This window comes from Polypterus senegalus, chromosome 3 (assembly GCF_016835505.1).
Source record: "Polypterus senegalus isolate Bchr_013 chromosome 3, ASM1683550v1, whole genome shotgun sequence".
Lineage (NCBI taxonomy): Eukaryota > Metazoa > Chordata > Cladistia > Polypteriformes > Polypteridae > Polypterus > Polypterus senegalus.
Window position 1 is genome coordinate 118,759,244 of NC_053156.1, and position 21,438 is coordinate 118,780,681.

Here is a 21,438-nt window from a genome sequence, read left to right on the forward strand (position 1 = left end):
CAGTAGCTTAGTATCCTACACACTGAAGTGGTGTGATCTGAGAAAAAAATACATCTATGTTTTTCTCAAATTCCTTTGAGTGAGGAATGTGTTTTGAATAGGTTTTCACTCATAGCATTTCTTTTTCTGCCAGTGCCAACTATCATTTTCAATTTCTGTCCATTCACCTTCTCACTCAATCTACTTAATTTCAGGATCAATTGAATAAACAAATCCATCTGACTCAGAAATGAGCTCATTCACTGCTTTGACAGGTCTTTCTTTAAGCTTATACTAGTCTCTGCATTTATCTATGTGTAGTTTAATCTCAGCATCAGTCAACTCTTGAATGATGACTTTTTTTTTTTTAAAGTACAATTTTTTAGTGTTCACTATACATCCACAACTGAAAAATTTGGTGCCACTATTCTGGACTGTTTCCTGTAGATATCTTATATTTATGTTGCATTCAATGTACGGGGATGTATTAATTGTATTGCATATGCTGTTGGTACTATATTACTCTCATTGCTCTCTCCAAGATATGCAAGTAAATAATTAATTGTACTATGCACAAGTGAAAATAAACCAGAATTTCACTTATTTTGAGTACTACTAGATTCTTTATTCCTTTGTTTTCTGGTGTTATTGTAAGTAATGTGTTCCAAACTCAGTTAAACTTTTATATATAGTCATCCATCCATAGATTATCCAACCCGTTATATCCTAACTACAGGGTCACGGGGGTCTGCTGGAGCCAATCCCAGTCAACACAGGGCGCAAAGCAGGAAACATACCCTTGGCAGGGCACAAGCCCACCGTAGGGCATACACACACACACACACACACACACACACACACAAAGCAATTTAGAATCACCTATCCACCAAGCCTGCATGTCTTTGGACTGTGGGAGGAAACCGGAGTACCCAGAGGAAACCCACACGGGGAGAACATTCAAACTCCATGCAGGGAGGACCCGGGAAGCAAATCCAGGTCTCCTAACTGTGAGGCAGCAGCGCTACCCACTGTGCCACTCATATACAGTCATTTGATTTGCAAAACACATCATACAGCATAAAAATTCCTAATTTAGTTCTTTAGAAACATTTGTTTTTTTAAAACATTTTGCAGTTTGTTCAGATTTTTGAATACACTTTATGAAAACTGAAAAAAAACTGTTTTAACAGGTTGGGAAACGTGCTAGACTTTTTTTTCTTTGTTTGAGAAAGATTTAAATTTTTTCCATTCAAATTTTGCGTTAAAATGAACATTTCGGAAGCCACTATTGGCGCTTTTCCACTGCATAGTACGGCACGACACGGTTCAGTTCAGCTCACTTTTGGGGGGTTTTCCACTGGGAACAGTACCTGGTACCTGGTCCTTTTTTTAGTACCACCTCAGCCGAGGTTCCAAGCGCCGAACCGTTACCAAAACGTGACATGTAAACTCTGCTGGTCACTGATTGGCCGGAGAAAATCGTCATTACTGCGTCACTGAACTTGCGACACGAGACACAACAGACTCGCTAGATTTTTAGCACAGCCAGCGAAGGTTCTTACCCTTGCGCGTCGTCGAGTTAAAGTGTTGTCGTTGTCTGCGTGTTGTTGTAAAAGTTCCAAAACTCTCTTTTTTTTTTTTAGCTGTGTTTCTTTGGCTGCCATCAGCCTCTTTTGAAACAAACTCCTTCGCCTTGCTGTTAAAAACATCCACATGCCGAGAATGAAGAACACCATTCCGTCGATATGCTCCATTGTTGTGTGTTTGTTTGTGGCGCGTTTATAACGACACGTGAATAATCCCGCCCACTCTAAAGCAGTACTAAACTGCAGTTGAAACGCAAACCAAGCCGAACTGAGCCGAACCAAGGTGAGCTGTACTGAACCGTGCTGTGCCGTACTATGCAGTGGAAAAGCGCCATAAGTGTGGAAAAAGGGTTGCTAGGGGATGTGCCTGGATCCCCTTCCCTAACTCACATCACAAGAACTTGATATAAATTAAAGTTCAATGTAGGAGTTCTTTTGTCTGAGCTATGGATTTGATCAGTGAACAAGTGCAGTTAGATTTCTTGCAGCTTTTTTGTCTAGACTAGATTTTAGTGTTTTGACTCTAGTAAAATAATAGAATTTTGTTTATTAACTCATCAGAATTTTTGTCCGACTATGAATATAGTTACATTTTGATTTCATGTAACTTGGGGAAACACTTCGTTTTGCTTTTCATTGTATTCTGGATTAAAACATGCATCTGATTAGCTACTATAAAGATCATAATAGTTATTCATAATCTACGCTCTGGAGCTGTTGGGCCACTTTGAGTTCTCATAGCTGGCATAACAGCACCGTTCTTACAAACTGATCTCAACTGGATGTCACCTTGATGATATTATGCTCTATTTCATGTTGTGTTTTGCATCTAAGGATGCTTATTTATCATAGTGTTGTCATTATGCATGCATTAACCCCTGATGTATCAGACTCAGCCAATTTAAAAGCCATTTGTTGAAACATAGGCTTTGGGTCACTTTCTTAAACAAAATACACTTATCAGAATGGGACTGTTTAAGGGAGAGTTTGCAGGAAAAATTCCATAAACTTAATGCATAAGCTAACTCACGAGATGCCATAACACATTTGTAAGGTTGAGATTATAGGTTTAAAATAAGAGGAACCAAAATATTGAAATATATTTAAGAGATAAAATTAAGAGGGAATAGCAGTATTGTGTTGAAAAAAAATCAGCTTTTAAGACTTGTGCTTAGCTGTGCACCATCCAGAGAAAAATAAATCTACCATCAGGACACCAGTGAAACAATGGAGTATCTAAGGGCCTTGTGTATAAAAGGTTGATAAAATGCGGCTTATGCCCATTTCCATGCTCACTTCATGATGTTTAAAAACTAATCTTGGCGTAAAGTCCTGCATATTTTCACAGCAGGGTGTATGTACTTTTCTGCTTGGTTTTGCAATCTTGCAGAACCCAGCATCAAAGCAGTGGTACTGTTTTTGTTGTCTTTTTTTCTTTTTTAGATTCACATGATGCGGGTTTTATCAAATGTACTAAAATTAATTGCATATCGTTTAATGTACTTGATTGTAATCATTCTGTAACAATAAAATGTTGCACAGAATGGCTAAACTATTCCAACTGCCATGGCTGCTTTGTTGTTGTTAGAAGACATCGCAAATGTAAGAATTAGAAGAGGGCACATATTTACAGATGATGATGACTGGCTTCTAAATCGATTTTGATTTCCAAGAGTTATCCTTTTGGAGCTGTGTGCTAAACTGGTGCCAGCTTTACAAAGGCAGACTTTGAGGAATTGTATTCTACCTGCTCCTTCACAAGTTCTGTCCACTCTGTAGGAGCTTTTCAACATGAACTTGCTGATGATCAGGTATTTCACAAACATCACTGAGTTGCACCATTCTTATTGTATAGGATGGTATTATCCACTTATCATCCTGATAGATAAGATTTCCTTATGCTGTGGTTGAACTGGAAAACATAAAAGCTAAATTCACAGCAATGTCTGGTTTTCCAAATGTAATTGGAGCAGTCAACTGCACACACATTGCTATTGCAACTGCACTGGACAAGTTACATCAGCCAGGGATAAATCACCAAAAGAATTAGCTGGCATTACGTAATGTATAACTGGAGAAACTATAAAAATAGCAGCTCTGTACAGTTTTAGGTGCTTTTTCCAATTACTGCAACAAAAGGCAAGAAGTCCTTTTAAGGATAACGAGCCACCTCAAAGTAAAGAGCAGAGAATCGGTCCATTGCAGCACTCGGTTCCGTCACTATGCTATGAAAGCACCTTCAGGGAATGAATTTGCTTATGTAAATAGAAAGCATTTCCACTCTATTAATGTGCTGCTTTATTGTACACAGAAATTGTGTTGCAGTGTCCAAGCATGTATCTGAAGAGATGTGCTATGATGAACCTGACCCTGACCCACCAAATGATCACCCAAATCAGATAGCATTACAACTTCGTTTGAATATAATTAGCAGAATGTAAAAACAGGTAATAAGATGCAGCTTAGCTTAGCTTTAACCAATTTATTTAATTTGTGGTCAATATCTCATACTACAGTCCTTATATTTCTTAGTTCATTAACCACATCTCTTATACCATTCACTATTGCATTTTGTGACTCCAGAACAGTCCATCAGCACACAGCCAGATGGCTTCCCAGTAGTTTCAGAGGCAGAAGTGAGTGTGCAGCCAGCGCCCAAAGATATACTCGGCACAGCACCAATATATCTCCACCAGAGCATCACACGGGGGTCAGCTTTTGTAATATGTTCTGAAACAGAATAAACATACAGTGGGATGCAACTCGCCTTTTCACGTAGACTGTGATATCTGCCCATTTTTGTTTTCTTTCAGGTACTGCGACTTTCTGAACTTGAACTTTCAAGTGTCTCCACCAAAGTTTTGTTGCTTATACCACTGTTTTAGCCAACAAATGCTACATTTTTCCATGCCTCCACTTTGCATTCGTTGAAATTCTTCTTTTTTCCTGTGTCTTTTCTGTTGTTTTTTAACCAAACACTGAGCAGAAGGTGATATTGATATTAATTTGCTTATTAAAATATGAAAAATTCGGGGAGGAATCGGGGTGGGGCTGTAGGCATGTGCACACATGTTAATTTCATGTTCGTTGGAATTTGTAAAGGTGAACTCTACTCCCTGCATCCTCACCATTCCACTGACCTCCCTCTCATTTACACACATGTATTCTGTCTTGTCCCTACTGACTTTCATACCTGTACTTTCTAGAGCATACCTCCACCTCTCCTGGGTTTTCTCAACCTGCTCTCTACTCTCGCTACAGATTACAATGTCATCAGCAAACATCATAGTCCAAGGGGACTCCTGTCTAAACACATCTGTCAACCTGTCCATCACCATTGCAAATAAGAAAGGTCTCAGAGCCGATCCCTGATGTAATCCAACCTCCACATTGAATGCATCCTTCACTCCTACCACAGACCTCACCACTGTCACACTTCCGTCATATATTGTATATCCTGTACAACTCTTATGCACTTCTCTGCCACTCCCGACTTCCTCATGCAATACCACAACTCCTCTTGAGGCACCCTGTCATATGCATTCTCCAGGTTCACAAAGACACAATGAAACTCTTTCTGGCATTCTCTATACTTCTCCATCAACACCCTCAGAGCAAACATTGTATCTGTTGTGCTCTTTCTTGGCATGAAACCATACTGCTACTCTCTAAATTTCCCCTTGGGATTAATAAAGTATCTATCTATCTATCTAATCATCACCTCCCTTCTTAACCTAGCTTTCACTACTGTTTCTCATAACTTCATGCTGTGGCTCATCAATTTTATCCCCGTGTAGTTACTACAGCTTTGCACATCCCCATTATTCTTAAAAACATTACACTTCTTCTCCACTCTTCAGGCATCCTCTCACTTTCCAAGATTCCATTAAACAATCTGGTTAAAAACTCCACTGCTATCTCTCCTAAAAACCTTCCATAGTTATGTCATCTGGGCCAACAGCCTTTCCATTCTTCATCCTCTTCATAGCTGTCCTTACTTCCTCCTTGCTTATCCATTGCACTTCCTGATTCACTATCTCCACATCATCCAATCCAGTACTCTTTCCATCTTCTCAACACACCCCCCTCACTTGTAAGTATGTTTCCATCTTTATGCTTTATGATCCTAACCTGCTGCACATCTTTCCCAGCTCGGCCCCTCTGTCTAGCCAATTGGTACAGGTTCTTTTCTCCCTCCTTATTGTCCAACCTCTCAGCAACTCATTATATGCCTTTTCTTGTACTCTTGTCTACTTTCTGCCTCTCTCTGACTATCCTACTTCTTCTTCGCCATCCTCCTCCACTGTATCCTATCCTGAACTTCCCCCTTCCATTACCAGGTTTCTTTGTCCTCCTTCCTCTGTCCAGATGTCATGCCAAGCTCCCTTCTTGCTGTCAACCTTACTACTTCTGCTGTAGGTGCCAATCTGTCTGGTAACTCTTCATGCCACCTAATGCCTGTCTTACCTCCTCCCTAAATTCAACCTTGCAGTCTACCTTTTTCAAGTTCCTCCATTTGATCCTTGGCTCTGCCATCACTCTCCTACTCTTCTTGATCTCCAACGTCATCCTGCAGACATCCATCCTATGCTGTCTAACTGCACTTTCTCCTGCCACCACTTTGTAGTCTTTAATCTCCTTCAGATTGACTCTTCTGCATAAGATATAATCTACCTGTGTGCATCTTCCTCCATTCTTGCATGTCACCCTATGTTCCTTCCTCTTCTTAAAATACGTATTCACCACAGCCATGCTCATTCTTTTTGCAAAATATATTATCATCTGACCTTCTTCATTCCTCTCCTTAACACAATACCTACCCATCACTTCTTCATCTTTTCTGTTCCCTTCACCAACATGTCCATTGAAATCCACTCCAATTACCACTTTCTGTCGCTTGGGTAAACTTTCTATCACCTCATCCAACTCACTCCAGAAGTGTTCTTTCTTATCCATCGCTCACCCACCTTGCGAGACATATGTACTAGCAACATTCATCATCACACCTCCAATTTCCAGCTTCATAATCATTACTCTGTCTGACACTCTTTTCACTTCCAAAACCCTCTTGACATACTGTTCCTTCAGAATAACCCCTACCCCATTTCTCCTCCCATCCACACCATGATAGAACAATTTGAATCCAACTCCGACCTACCTGGCCTTACGCCCCTTCCATTCAGTCTCTTGCACACACAATATATCAGCCTTCCTTCTCTCCATCATATCTGCTAACTCTCTCCCCTTACCAGTCATACTGCCAAAATTCAAAGTTCCTATCCTCAGTTCCACTCTCTTTACCATCCTGCTCTCCTCATTCCTCCGGACACGTCTCCCCCTCTTTTTCTCCTTCTTCCTTCTTCAAAACCCATTATTTCCTTGGCATTCCTTGACCCAGTAGTGAATAAAATGGCTTCATAAAATATGTGGATGGTTGGATAAAGATAATTCAGGCTTTATGCCCATCACTATTTTGTGTCCTGTAAGCATTATTATTTCAACCCAAAGATTATATTTGACCTTCTTTTAATTAATTGTATCTTGCAATGAATTAAGTGAACAAATAATCTTCTCACCTACCAAAAACGTCTCTTGTGAGGAAACCAGAGTAAGAGAGAGACATCTCTCAAATAACAAGTCTGGTTATAAGGCCAATGTTCTGCATAAAGTTAACTGCAACAGCATCAGTCTGGTAATTTTCAGCTTTCTGTTTGAGCTCTGGCTCCTTTCCCAACAAGTTCAACTTCAATTGTATTATCAAATCTTCTGAGTACAATGCAATTCCTAATTGCCTGATGAAAATGCAACACATTACCACTCTCCATGTCTATAATCAACATATGATACTACTGAAATGTGCATCTTACCTTAAAACCTCTGGATTCTCCAGAGAAGTTGTTCTCTTTGCCAAGGTCTAGTTTGTCTGGATCTCACCCACCCAGGCCTGTAATCCAGCTGGCATTGCATATAAATCCCACCTTTCACCTTCCAGTTGGTAAATCCACATGGCAGCTCCAAGCAGATTCTTTGAGCTGAACCCAAACAGGCTACATAGGTCACCCTGTCACCAGGTGCTCTTACCAATGAACACCAGCCACTGGCTTGGCTCCAGAAGTGACAGCTGTGAGAAGTCATAGACCTGACCTATATTATCAGAAATTTAAATAAATGGACAGATTCATAAATTAATTTTAAAAAGCAACATTTTTTCCCTGTTGTATGTTATGAACAAATATTTATTTAAACTGCACTTATAGCACTCATCCGTGAGAGGTAATATAACTTTGGTTATTCATAATGTTTTTGTAATAACATTTTTAAATGCTTTTTATTTATTGGCATGCTCACTTTTTTATTCATTTAATATATTGTTTACCATTTAAATGTGTCAATCCTTGTTGTTTGTTGTACAAGCAATGCAAATGTCAGATTAAAATGTGTGTTTTTTGCTTGTAATGCAGTGCGGGGATTTAACAAAACCATGTATCTTATAATGCTTCTACTAAATATATCATAGCTTGTTTACATTAGATACCTGAAATAGGCTGGCATCTTGTGCTCAATGCCGAATGGGCAGGCTCTGGTCCCACACAACCCTGAACTGGATTAAGCAGGTCTGAAAATGTTATATTTCTGTTTGAATGTGTTTTATACTACTTCTTATAAAAATAAAAACCAAGCCACCTGTTTATTGATTAAATCTTCCTATCTTTTCTTGTGGCACATTTTGAACTGGGAATTGAAAGCTAAAATGAAAAGTAAACTAAATATGAATGGCTGTCTAAGATTTCTGAAATTCACATCAGCTGAATTTAAATGAAATTCATTTTGTATGTGATGAGTATTTACTCCTTAATTACAGACTGGTTGCTTCTTCCTTTATAATCAACAATGAAATTGGGATTCAATGCATCATAATTGTACTGTTTATCCAACCTTTGATTGAACTGCCAGTGTCAATTTTAGTTCAAGAAAAATGCAGGATACTAATATTTCACAGAGTATTATTTTGAGAAAGGCAAGTGCACATTATTTTTATTATATTCCTGGTTTGCCTTTATGAAAAAAAACATAGGAGAAGATGTGTCCTGGGTCATATCCTGCAATTTGTAGAATTCAACACAAATATAATTTTAGATAAACACAACTAAGTTTGTATAAACAAAAACTGATTTTCTATGAAATATAGTTCATAAAATCTTTAAAACCTTTATACTCTTTTTCATACTGTCCACAGAGAGGTTGGGGTTTTGTCCCAACCAGGACCAGCATTTGCTTAGGACCCTCATCTGAACTAAGCATGCCCCCAGTTAACTCCCATCATGCATCACTGTATTTCCTTTTATAGGAACTGCTTCTTCTTAGAACTCAGTGCCAAAGATGTTTTCTTTGATAATTGTCATTATTTGTATGCATTTATAGGCACAAACTCTATAAACAAGTGAAATAAAAAGAACATTATAGATTCATCTCTATTGAAATTTGTGACACCAAATACATATTTCAATTTGCATTATCTATAGAATGTAAGAAGGAAAAGGTAGCTAATTACACTAGGAATTTAATTAGAAGCAGTAATCATTAATTGCATTCAAATAGGGGAATTTAACAAAGAGCTGACACAGGTGCAGATATCATGAGAATCACCTTCAGTGTTATTTCTACTTGTATGAAACCATTTGTACAGCTAACACATTTTAAAACTAAGACTAATATAAAATGTTACAAAGTGAGATGAAGTAAACTTAGTCATACATTTTAAGCTCTTTTAATACGTGAATCATTTTGTTGAGAATTTCTGGATTGACACAATAAAAAGAAAAGCTAGCAAATAACTTCAGTAATTAAAGGCAGGAAATCTGTTAGAATGAATACCTAAAAATGCTGTAGATCCTAATGGAGGTGAGTAGATAGGACTTAACATATAGAAATCGAGATAATTCAGGACCTAACCACAACCATTTTGATATATGCTGGTGGGATGTAGAGCCATTAATGGAAAAGCTCATCACTGCAATAAACTGAGACTAGTCTCCAATAAGAAATGATATACTGGCCTTTCTCTGCCTGAAAGTTCTTCATAAGGCAATTACAATCTGTAGACTTCTCCTTTGATTGACATAAAATGAATTTTTATCAGGACTTTAGTGCTAAAATGGCCTCTGCTAAATTTTGCAGTTAGGCGGGTTAATGAAATATAGGTCATTCCCTTTTTGGTCTTCATCTCAAGCTCTCCCTCATGGGGCTGCATATTTTTTATGACATTCCATTTAGGTACCAACAGCCTTAGATTTCTTTTAAACACTTAGTACTTTATTTGTAAGATACTTCACTACCAGATGTCTTCAACCTTGAGCTTTCCATCAGAGTTTTTTAAGTTTTCGTTTCTCTTGTTAGTGGGAGTTGCATGGTTTTTTTTTCATTTTTTTTTTTACATTTCTTTCTTCCATTCTAGAGTGAGGTGGTCCGACGTTGACCTGCAGCTGCTCCAGTGCCTTGCGTCCTCAGGTCAAGGTACAGGTCTGCATATAGACATTTGCACTACAATCCCTAGGTTCCCCAGCACAGACTTCTCTTGTTCAGACAAGGTCAGAGTGTTAAGAGTGAATTGTCTGCAGTATTCTGCCTCTGTTTTTCATTTTTGGAACTTCTTTTTTGTTAACCTGGTATGGTTGTGGATAAGCAGAGCACAGGTATAGGGATTTTAGTTTCCTAGAGTCACTTATTAAAAAGGGAGGTTGACCCACAGACTGAAAGTGTGGACTCTGTTTGCATGTCTTTTTTCTATTTTTTAGGCCACGGCTCATTTTAATTGGTTTTGAGTGGTAGAACCCTATTAACTTGAGAAAATGCCTTTTTTGACTGACTTTTTTACACGAACACCATATTGTCTGCTCAGTTAGAGGTCATTTTGGTCATTCTCCCACCAACTTTTTATCTATGTCTTGACCACTCCAGATAAAATTCCATTCCATTTTCACCCACATGTGCCTACATAATACTCTATTCTGTTCCTGGTGGCATTCACACCTTCATCTGTAAAAGAGACTTGAATTGGACACATAGATCAAGTAAATTCTTAAATGTGCAGGATCTCGAGATTCAAACGTTTATATTGTATGCCCTCCACATATAGAGATGCACTGAAGAAATTGATGGACTGGTGCCAAAATGGCATATCCACACCTCTTTGTTTCTCAATTCAGCCCTCAGTTTTGGAGGCAGCTCTGTCTCCTCCAAACATACTTTGGGGCTGGTTGGCATCTCCATATTGGGAGATATATTTCATGGGTGAGAGCTTGAAATGTTCCTTTCTCTATGGTCCAGGCATTGCTATTTCTTCAACCTCCTACTTCTTCTATGTGCAGTGAAGTCAACTTTTCTTCACCTTCTTATACATCAACCCTTTGACTTTGTTTGCTTCAACCCTTTGTCCTAAGTCCACACTTGTGCCTGGGATCTACTCCTAAAAGCTTCTATTAATACTCTCTCCATCATAACAAAGTAACTAGGGAACCTTTCCCCAATCCTTGCATTGCACTGGCATACCACCCATCAGTCTATTAATCTTTCAACACATCAATAATTATTAAAAAAAATCCTAATTACCAGCACACACAGTTTAAATTTGTCCATAAATTATAACCTAGCTGTTGGAAATGCCTGCAGTGGGCTGGCACCCTGCCCGGGGTTTGTTTCCTGCCTTGAGCCCTGTGTTGGCTGGGATTGGCTCTAGCAGACCCCCATGATCCTGTGGTTAGGATATAGCGGGTTGGAGAATGGATGGATGGATGTTGGAAATGCCATCTCATGGGTTTAGGACTAGATTCTCTATGTCATCTTTGTTTATTTAAATCTCCTGGCACCTTCTTCCACATGTTCTGGGAATGTCCTCAGGGTGCGGCTCTTTGTGACTATATGATCACTCTCTCTTCATGATACTTTTGTTCCATTTTTTCCTGCCCCTTCAAGTTCTCCTCCTCCTCTTGGACATTTCAGCTCTTTCATCTCTTTCTCTCTCTCTTAATCCCAGTGGAGACTTTTATTGACTGCTGCCATTGCATATATAATAATACATCCCTAAAATCACTTATCGTTTCATTCTTCCTGATGTACTCTTTTTTGATTTTATTAATAAAAAGTAATCACAAAAATTAGCACATTCAGGCCATTCTTGTTTAAAATTAATTTACTTGAACACAGTGGCCAATGTGTGTTTTTTTGTCATATGTATTTTGAGACACCAAAGAAGGTTATAGAGAAGCTTTTCATATTTGTTTTGGAACATCAATAAAGAATTCTTTCTAAAGTTTTGAAAATCTTCTTGATTATTCATTATACAGAAAAGTAGCTTATTTTGTAGTTTTTTAAAATGTAAGATGTTACTTTCACATAGACCTATGGCAGGCAAATTAGGATTCTTCTAATTTAGTGAGAAAAGTCAGCATGCAAATGATGTAGTTTAAATATCGCAACAGATTTTTCATATATGAATAGTATTCCATACGTCACTCCAAATAATGCTACTAAAAAACTAGGAGTAATTGTAAAGCAAAGAATATAACGGCATAACAGTTTAAGTAATTTGAGTTGGGATATGTGTGTGATAAATGGTTTTAAGAAGAATTATATCATTTTTTGCACAGATTCGAGAGATTGTATCTTTTCTATGGCTTAATCACTTATCTGAGACTGTAATTTAACAGTCCCATTCCAGTTGTTGCCTAGTATCATCCGGGGTGCATGTTTTGACATATGTTGATACAGTCTGAAAATACTGCTTATATCTTCATCCTGTTTTCTATTCTTTTAGCTAAAACTCATGAGTATCTCAAAATCATTGTTTTGTAGTGAGATTTGTATGTGAATTCAAAAAAATCATTATTTGTTTTTTTGAGAAACTGAAGTCGATATCTTATAAATGGTATAATTCTTAAGTTATTTATTGTGTAGAAATTAAATAAATATTTTTTGCATATCATGTCATACAAAACGTTTCTACATTTGTAATGTTATGTTACGCATTTTTTTAAACTTCCATTTTGTGCTTTATTTTCGAGAATGGGCACTGCTTCACAGCACTTATTACATTTTTTGAGATCTTGTACCATCATCTTCTTCTATCGTAATTGTTGCCCTCTCTTTCTTCCCAACTCTTCAATTCTATTTGTGTAGGTAATTCTCAGTATGCTCCTACTCCATTTACCCTCTGCACTTACTTCCCTACACTGTTTTGGTTTCAATCAAGGTTCTGCCCTGATTCTTAAAATCCTAAGAAAAAAAACAGATAAGGAATGAATCTCAGCACTTTAGACCGCACTTATGTTTGCTCATAACGTCCAACTTTTGTCTGTTACTCTTATGGTCAAAACAGTATTTTTTACAGACAGTAACATTGGGAGACATTGTATATTCTTGATCAGACTTGATCTCATTTTAGTTTATGCAAGATGCATGAAATAATTTGTTTCCCAAAGTATACCTACAGATACCTCTGGAGATGCGTTAGTTTCTAAGAAAATGTTGGTTTTTTAGAAATGAATTTGATAAAATATTTGTAGGTGGTATTAATCGACTAAGCTTTCAGTGTTAAGGGTTATTAATGGAGATTAATTGTCCGATTCCAAATAAGAGCAGGATGGTCAGATACAACAATGCCATCAGAGTCGGAAGAGATGACTTAAATGTTATCAAAGAATTAAGCAATTTTCAAGTAATCATGATGTACCTCAATCATTCTTCTAGTTTTTGATCCTTAAAAATATGAGGTTATCAAGACATTTTTATGTTATAGTTGAGGCTGTTGCATTCTAAAGCAAAGATGCATTGGTAATACAAGCTCTGTCGTTGTAAGCTTATGAGAAAACATAGTGAGATTTAGTGTCAGAACTTTTTATTATATTCTTTTGTATTGTATATTCTGTATATTAGCCGGTAAAATTTAGCTTCACTCAGTTTACACATTTTGTATCTTCTTACTATAGCTAATGTGAAAGATTTTGCTCACCCAATCTCTTTTCACTCTAAGTTAATTCTTATTGTTCAGACTCTGCCTGCTAACAAAAGTCATAACGTGGCAGTCTTCAAAAAAAAAAGACCAAAGCCAGTCCAGTATCTAGTTATCAACTTTTAAACAGAATCAAAGAAGTCAGTTACCAGATAAATTCTATAAGTACCTGTACTTACACTTAAATCGCAAACGACAGAAAATGTTAATGCCAAAGCAAGGGATTTTAGCAACCCAGACCAGTATGAAGGCTGAGGGCAGTCCCAGCATACTGTAAATGGGGCATGACAAATAACACATACATAAGTTAATAACATAATATTGAAGAAAATAAAAAACAAAAGTAATATTTCATAAATAGCAATATTTACAAGACAACAACTTTAAAGGAAATTAAGGAAAATGCTGTTGGGTCAACTGTGAAGCCCTGGCTAAATCATAGCACTTATTGTTTAAATGATTCTCCTGCTGATGTACTGTATTTCATTTCAGAGAAATAAAATCTGTAATTTTTAACATGCCAGTTTAAAAAAAAAGCATAGATCAAACAATTAAGATTTCAAGTTCCCTAAAATGCCACAAGGCATGGCATGACTGAAGCCTACAGATTCTATTGTCCAGCAACAGTAAGTTGATAAGTTGCTTAGATATGAATTGTTATTAATTACCATCAGCACACCAAATATGTAGACATCAGGAGTAGTTTTAACAGGTGTAATGAGGTGGAAACAAGTAATGCTTCTGGCCTTCTTGCTTTGCATTAGGCTTAAAATGACAAAAGAAGAAGAGCTAACATGAGGATTCTTTTGTTTACTTAACTATGATAAGAAGGAGTCGATGACACTATCCCTGGTATGTGGACAGATCAAAAAAATGACACTGTCAATGGGTTATGAAAAAATAAGGCAATACTCGATCCCTGGGAAATGTAAGGATAAAAAGCCACACCTTCCTGGGGATATAGACGGGAGCAATGTCTAGACAACAGACCCCAGCCATTAATGCAAACAACATTTAAACCAATGAATGTAAACAAATATGATACCTTTTTAATAAGTCTTTTAAATAGGTGGTAAAAGCATCAAGTACGAGCCTCTTTTATAGGGGCAAGCACAGACCTTCTTTGCTAAGGCAGCAGATTCAACTCTGCACAGACAGAGAGATGAGAGTGTGTTCATTGTTCCACCAGAAGCTTCTGTCAATCTGATTGCCCAGCTGAGACCTCAGGAGCATGAGAATAAGTTAATGGGATATTGCTGCTCACTGCTCCTGAGTGCCTCTGTTTTACTTGGCTGCTGCTCTAAATTTTTCTGAAAAGTTTGCTTTTGAAGATGATATTAAGCGAATGCAATAGCCTATTTGCTGAATTTATCTGAGTATAATTTAATTAAGTGTATACATTTTAATATAGCATGTGGTGTGTTTAAGTAATAGTGACTCCTGTCTGCCATTGCTTTGTGAGCATGGTATTTGCACTAGGGAGTGCCAAGAGCAGAATGGGTGTAAGCAGTTATACCTCGGTAAGGCTGACTTTGACAGTCTTCAGCGCAAAGGTGTGCATGTGGAGGGGTTTCTCACATGGGAAAACTGCCTTCCAGTCAGAGATAGGCAGGGTGTGATCTTTGCCATGTGTAAATTTATCTCTGAGCAGATTCAAAAAGAACAATTATGGTAATTGTAGTTGGCAGGATAATACAACAGTAAATAAAAAATAAAAAGTATGCTGATAATTGGAAGCAATAAAAACAGGAAATGCAACACCCAAACAAATAAAAATTAAACCTTTCCCAGTAACTGAAGAAGATGAGAAGAAAATTAGAATAAAAAAGACAAACAGCGACAGAAAGAAGAAATAGGAAGCACAAATCATTGTAAGAGAAATTGTTAAGAGCTATCGGTAAATATAATGCTGCCCAACAGGATAAAACTACATGTGGGTTTAAATCAAAATAAAGAAAAGGATAGTGAAATGGACAAAACATGAGTTAGTTAGTAGCATCAGTGATTTTTTTTAATTGAATGACAAACATTAATAAAACATAATATCATAGAACAGAAAAATAAATATGGTAGCCACAAACAGAGTAACCACAGGAAGCACAGATACATGTTTTGTGGCATGCCATTTTAACCAAGATAAAACTTTATATTTGCACTTTTGTGGACTGCTGTTGCACATTTACAGCCTTTGATTAAACGGGGCTGTTACAGACTGCTTTATTTTCTACACATAAAATAGCAGGCTAAGTCACTGAATTCCACTTTGCTGTGTATAGCCATGCGTATTTGCCTGGCTTTTGGGTAAAGTCATTATCTGCCACTTAGACCCCATGAAGAAAGCAGAAAAGAAAAGATACAGATAGATGTAAGTGTCCAATAGAAATAGTCACTAGGCTTTCAGGTATAAGTAAGATTAAAAAACACATACAAGAGATTTTTTGCACAACAAACAGCAGTCACCTAGCATTTACTAAACAGGAAATATGAAGAATCATTTACAATGGTGTACCTCACTTTAAAAACTGGACCAGGTTTAAATATTACATAGTGTAATAAGAAAGAAATGATTCCAAACAAATTCAAAAAGAGTTGGGGATTTGCCACGTATAATGTCCAGTGGACTTGATGAAAAGTAATTGAGAATTCAAGAAACCAAAGTATTTGACAATATACAGCACTGAAATGGAGATATTGTTACAAAATGGCCACAGGATGTGATATGGCAGGAAATTCCATCAAAACTGTAGGATGGAAGTGACATCATCATGGCGGAACCGAAAGTTATGTCATCATGAGGAGCCAGAGGTGACGTTGTCAGTGTGGGACCGGAAGTGGCGTCATCTTCTGGAGTCGGAAGCATAAATTAGATTGAATGGCCATTTTCAGAATCCTAGAAATGGTGGAGGTAAGTGAATGAGATTGTTATTTTTCTTCTTTGGGTCTGGTAAAAGAAAGAGGTGTTAGTACCCGAAATCAACCCTTAATCTCACGATAGATTGCTGACATTAGGCCTTGTTAACTGCCTCCTAAGCACACATGTGTGAAAATAGATAATCCCAAATGAAATTTGTTGTTATAGTTTTCCGGTATTCAACAGTGAGCATAATAACTTAGTAAGAAGCGGGAAGCTGTTATTATTGTAATAATAATGTAACACCACATTTAAATTGAAGATACTGCAGACACTAGTATAACAGAAAATCAATTATTATAACCTCTTCATATAACCTGTTATCCATCCATTTCCATTTGTAATGTATATTAAAGTCTATGTGTATAGTAAATTGAGTTTGAAAAAAATGCTTATTTCTGTACTTGCCCTAGCAAGGTGTTACATCTCTATATATATAAAATCCAATGTCTGTCTGTATTTTCAACAGGGGAACTACTTAACGGATTTAGATCAGGTTTTTTTCTAATCTGAGAGACGCTGCAGGCGGAGGAGAGGGGTCCTCCTCACTCACGTGCCAACCTCAGTGCGTTCCTTACCTCCACTTAGCTAGCTAACAAGAGAACTGCTTAACAGATTTAAGTAGTTTAAGTAGTTCAAGCATAATTTGCTTGAACATTCCAGTTGATTTTCCGACTTCTCTCATCGCACTAAGGATTATAGTTCACTTGCTGGAGCGATATATTTGTGCTAATCTGAGATAGAGGCTTCAGGCCAAGGGGAGGAGGAAATCGGGCAGGGTTACACGCCAGCTCCTATTCGAGTCTGTCTACCTCTGTGTTTTGGAGCATACTTTGCCTACGCCTAGCTATGATACCTATTTGTTTATTGAGTTCTAAAGGTTGTCCTGTTTTACTATTATTCAGGTGGAGCCGCGGGGGAAGACTAATAAAGATATTAGGATAATTTTTCCTAATCATAATCCTGTTCATTACTTAAAATCCAATAAATTGATAAATTATGGGTTGATAGTTCTTTTTCCAGTAATGTAGATAAAGCCAGAGTACAAGACATGTTTTAACCCTGTTAACTCTGCTCTCTTCGTTCTAAATCAGCAATGACAGTAAAGCATAACATCATTCTTTTATTTTCTTTTAGTGCACTTGCATTTTGAATGTCTGTAGATGAGCTTTTGCTTATCCCCCATTCCAGTGCCTGTTTTCCAATAAAAGTGATATAATCTTTGATATAATCTGTCTTGCAGAATTAAACAGAACAACTTGTAAAACATGCAATAAAAATGTTTATAATGCTTATCCTATCATGATAAAATTTTCAGCATTTTGTTAAAATCCAAAGTGACTCTCCTTTACAAGTAATTTTCATAAAAAATGTATTTTGTCATGGAAAACTGAGGTACTGAATAACAGCAAACAATATTAAAATGTCCATGAAAAACTCTTGCTTGTGTTGCTTGTGTCTTACTCATATCAGTTATCTTTAGGCACAATGCAGATTTTTAATACAAGTTCATGGCTTACATTTTGTAGAAATCTAGATAGTCAGAAATGCTCTATTATCATAAAACATTTTTATAGAGGACCCTGGCACCAAATATACTGGGATACAGGCCATCCCATCTGTACGACTGCAGTCTTTCCCAAAAAGAGGCCCTACTTATCATGAAGCTGATGTCTTCTTCTTGCAAAAGCTCTCATCCAGGTGTTTAGAGCCAGAAGTCAGCTGTAGGCTTTGTCTGATCTTCTTAACATGGGTAGCACTCTGGAAATGCTGATACTTGCAGCTGAGGTCCTATTGTTGAAGCTCTGAATAAGCGATTATGTTGTTGGTGTAATATTAATCCTCATGAATACAAATCTGTATTATGAATGGATCTTAAATGTCACTGTGAAGTATAGATGATTATTTGGTTTGTCAGTGTTCAGTGGCTAGTACTTGACCCTTATCCCTTCCCTCATTTTTTATCTTAATATCTTGAAAACTTTCTTTATAGTTTTAAAATTCTAATTAATATGAAAATGTTTTAGCCCTTCTCAGAACCTTCATATTGACCTTGGGTGAATCATTCTCTTTTATTTAAACCCATTTCTTTATTCAACCTAGTACAGTTGTTTCTTTTTTTCAAGCGCAACATGCAAGAAATGGTCAAGCATCACATGGCAGGAGTATTATTGTATAGTTAATATGGCTTTAAATAGTAAAGATTGTGTTTCACTAACATGTTAGAATTCGATGAGGAGTGTAAAAATATCTTTTATTTTTTATAATATCTGATACCAGTTACGGCACACTGCATGATATGGTGCAGTGAAAACATTTGACTTGAGCATTTATAGTTTTCATACTATTTCTCTGTATGTTTAGCATTCATTTGCTCAGAGGTTGATGCGCTTGCTGCTTCCTGAGCAGCTCTTCTTTTCTTCACCCTAGCGGCCAGCTTCTTCTCTTCTTTCGTCGGCGTCTTTTCACGTTAAAACTGATTAAGTCAGTATTTGTGTTGCAATTAATTAGTATGTTTTCTTTAATTTTTCACTTAAGCTGGCACTTAAGTGTCTATGTGTTTTTAAAATTCACTACCTCTATATTCCAATTTCAAAATTGTGAAGCTACTGCCAACTCTTCAGCAAACATTCACAAAAACTAAAATGATCCAATAAAGAGTACAATGATGATCCCTTTTAGATAAACTGTTTTGAATGGAAGGCATTCAGGCCTAATGCTTAGCTCAGAAAGGCAAAACATACATTTTGGGTTTATGTGAATACTCACTGTGTGCTTTTAATAACATAATCATACATAGACTGAAAGACTAACATATTAGAAAGCTAAAGTTCTTTCAAAAAGGTAAAATTATGTGAATTTAGGAAGATTAAACCAATACTTTTAAGTAACAATCTAATTCTGAACAGGATTATTTATTTGGGTGTTATTTATTTGGCAGTGCTATGTTCTCATTGTACTTTTCTCCAGCAGTGCTTATAATGATTAGTTAGAAACACCTGTAATCACTTGAAAGGTACAGCTACTCTCTCAAGAATCAACCATTATAATTCTTCATAACATTTCCTCAAGTATCACTGTACAAGAATTCATGCAAAAGCAAAAGCAGTACTGACTGACTCCTGTGGATGGTCTCCTGTAGAAAACCACGGATTTTTAAACAAAAAATAAAATCTTATAAATGCTCATTATGAATAGTGGTATCTCATAGTAAAGAGTAATTTCAAGTAAATGAACAAGTGGTATAACTGTTCTATATTTAAAAATATACAATAGGTTCATTTTGAATAAATCATCAGAATTATGTTGCACTACCTCATTTATAAAGAAGCCTGAACAAAAACAAACATAAAATCAAGTTAAAATATGTATTTTTCAAAGCATTTTCCTCACCTTCATCTTTAGTATTGTAAAAGGTACATTACATAGTTGCCCAAAATGACAAGGCAACAGAAATGGGTCATTTTTATTGGCTGTACTATTTGTAGAAATATGCATGAAATGTTGTACTTCACAAATTGTTATTAACCTGCTTACTATAATTATTATCATCAGGAAATATTTTACCGTTGAAGAGAAAGTTTCCTGTATACAAATATAGTCTTAGAAAATGACATATATCATTATCAGATTATCAGTAACTAGCATTGGTACCTGTTGGAAATGGGTAATAGAATAATTGAAAAATATTTACTCTCTCTTGCCCTATGTGAACTTTTAGTACATTTACTCGGTATTCATGTGAATCTGAATCTTTCTTCACTGGTACTCCCTTTCTCCAGCGTGTTCTCCAAATCGCTTCTCAGACTCTGTCGTTATTTTCGAAGTGTTTCCTTGCCTCCTGTCCAGTTTTACACTTCCATCTTTGAAGGCGACTCCCTCAGTGTGTGCCATTACTCCTTTTATGTATCTCACACTTGCACTTCCTTTTTTGTCACATTATCAAAGCCAAACTGACTGATCTGGATCTGGACACACAGATGTTAGAGTTTTTATTATATAGCAGATGCTAGTTTTAAAAGCTAATTTATATTATTTAAATCACCGGTTATCCATTGTAGCTTTATTAATGAATACTTTTTGTGTTTCATATGGTACAAATGCGCAGGAAATAAAAATGCATTCAGCACTTTTAATACTTAATATGGTCACTATGTTTTGTCAAGATGTATACACACTGTTTTCCATTTCTTACTTAGAGATAAAAACAATACAATAATTTGAAGAAATAAACTAGAGACAATATTGTTCTCTGCCTTCAATCATTCAGTTATATCTAGTGACCGTTCATTATGCTGTTTATATGATCTATAACCCTCATGAAAGCGTTTAGTACCATTTTGTTTATTCATTTCAATTTTGCAAAACCATACCTCAGGTCTGTAGTATTTTTTGAAAATTTCTCTACTGTTAGAAGAAATTAAAGATCTTATGTATGTATCCTATAATCCTAAATAAAAGTTCACTATTTACTACTTAAATGGCATTCTTATAACTAGGCAGCTCCACATGGTAATATGAATAAGAGATATTTGTAGGTAGACAGTTTTTGATTTTTTTTTTTCTGAGAAATGAACTGTACAATTATGTTTCAATTCCTTTTTCTTCTTGACTGCTGAGTCTTTGAAAGTTTATCAGTCATATAGCTTAGTTTGTGGAGTTTCTTTAGACTGGTTCTCTCTAAAATTGCATATTTTCAAGCAGTTAACAGAAGTATGCAGATCTTTGAATTATTCAATTACTGTACACCTAATACAACAACAATCTATTTGTTGTATAGCCCAAAATCACACAAGGAATGCCTCAACGGGATTTACCAGGCCCTGTTTTTTGACAGTCCCCCAGCCTTGACTTTCTAAGAAGACCTTGTAGGAAAAAATAAATAAATAAATGGAAGAAATCTTGGGAAAGGCAATTCAAAGAAAACCTTTCTTGCAGGTTGGTAGTGTATGCAG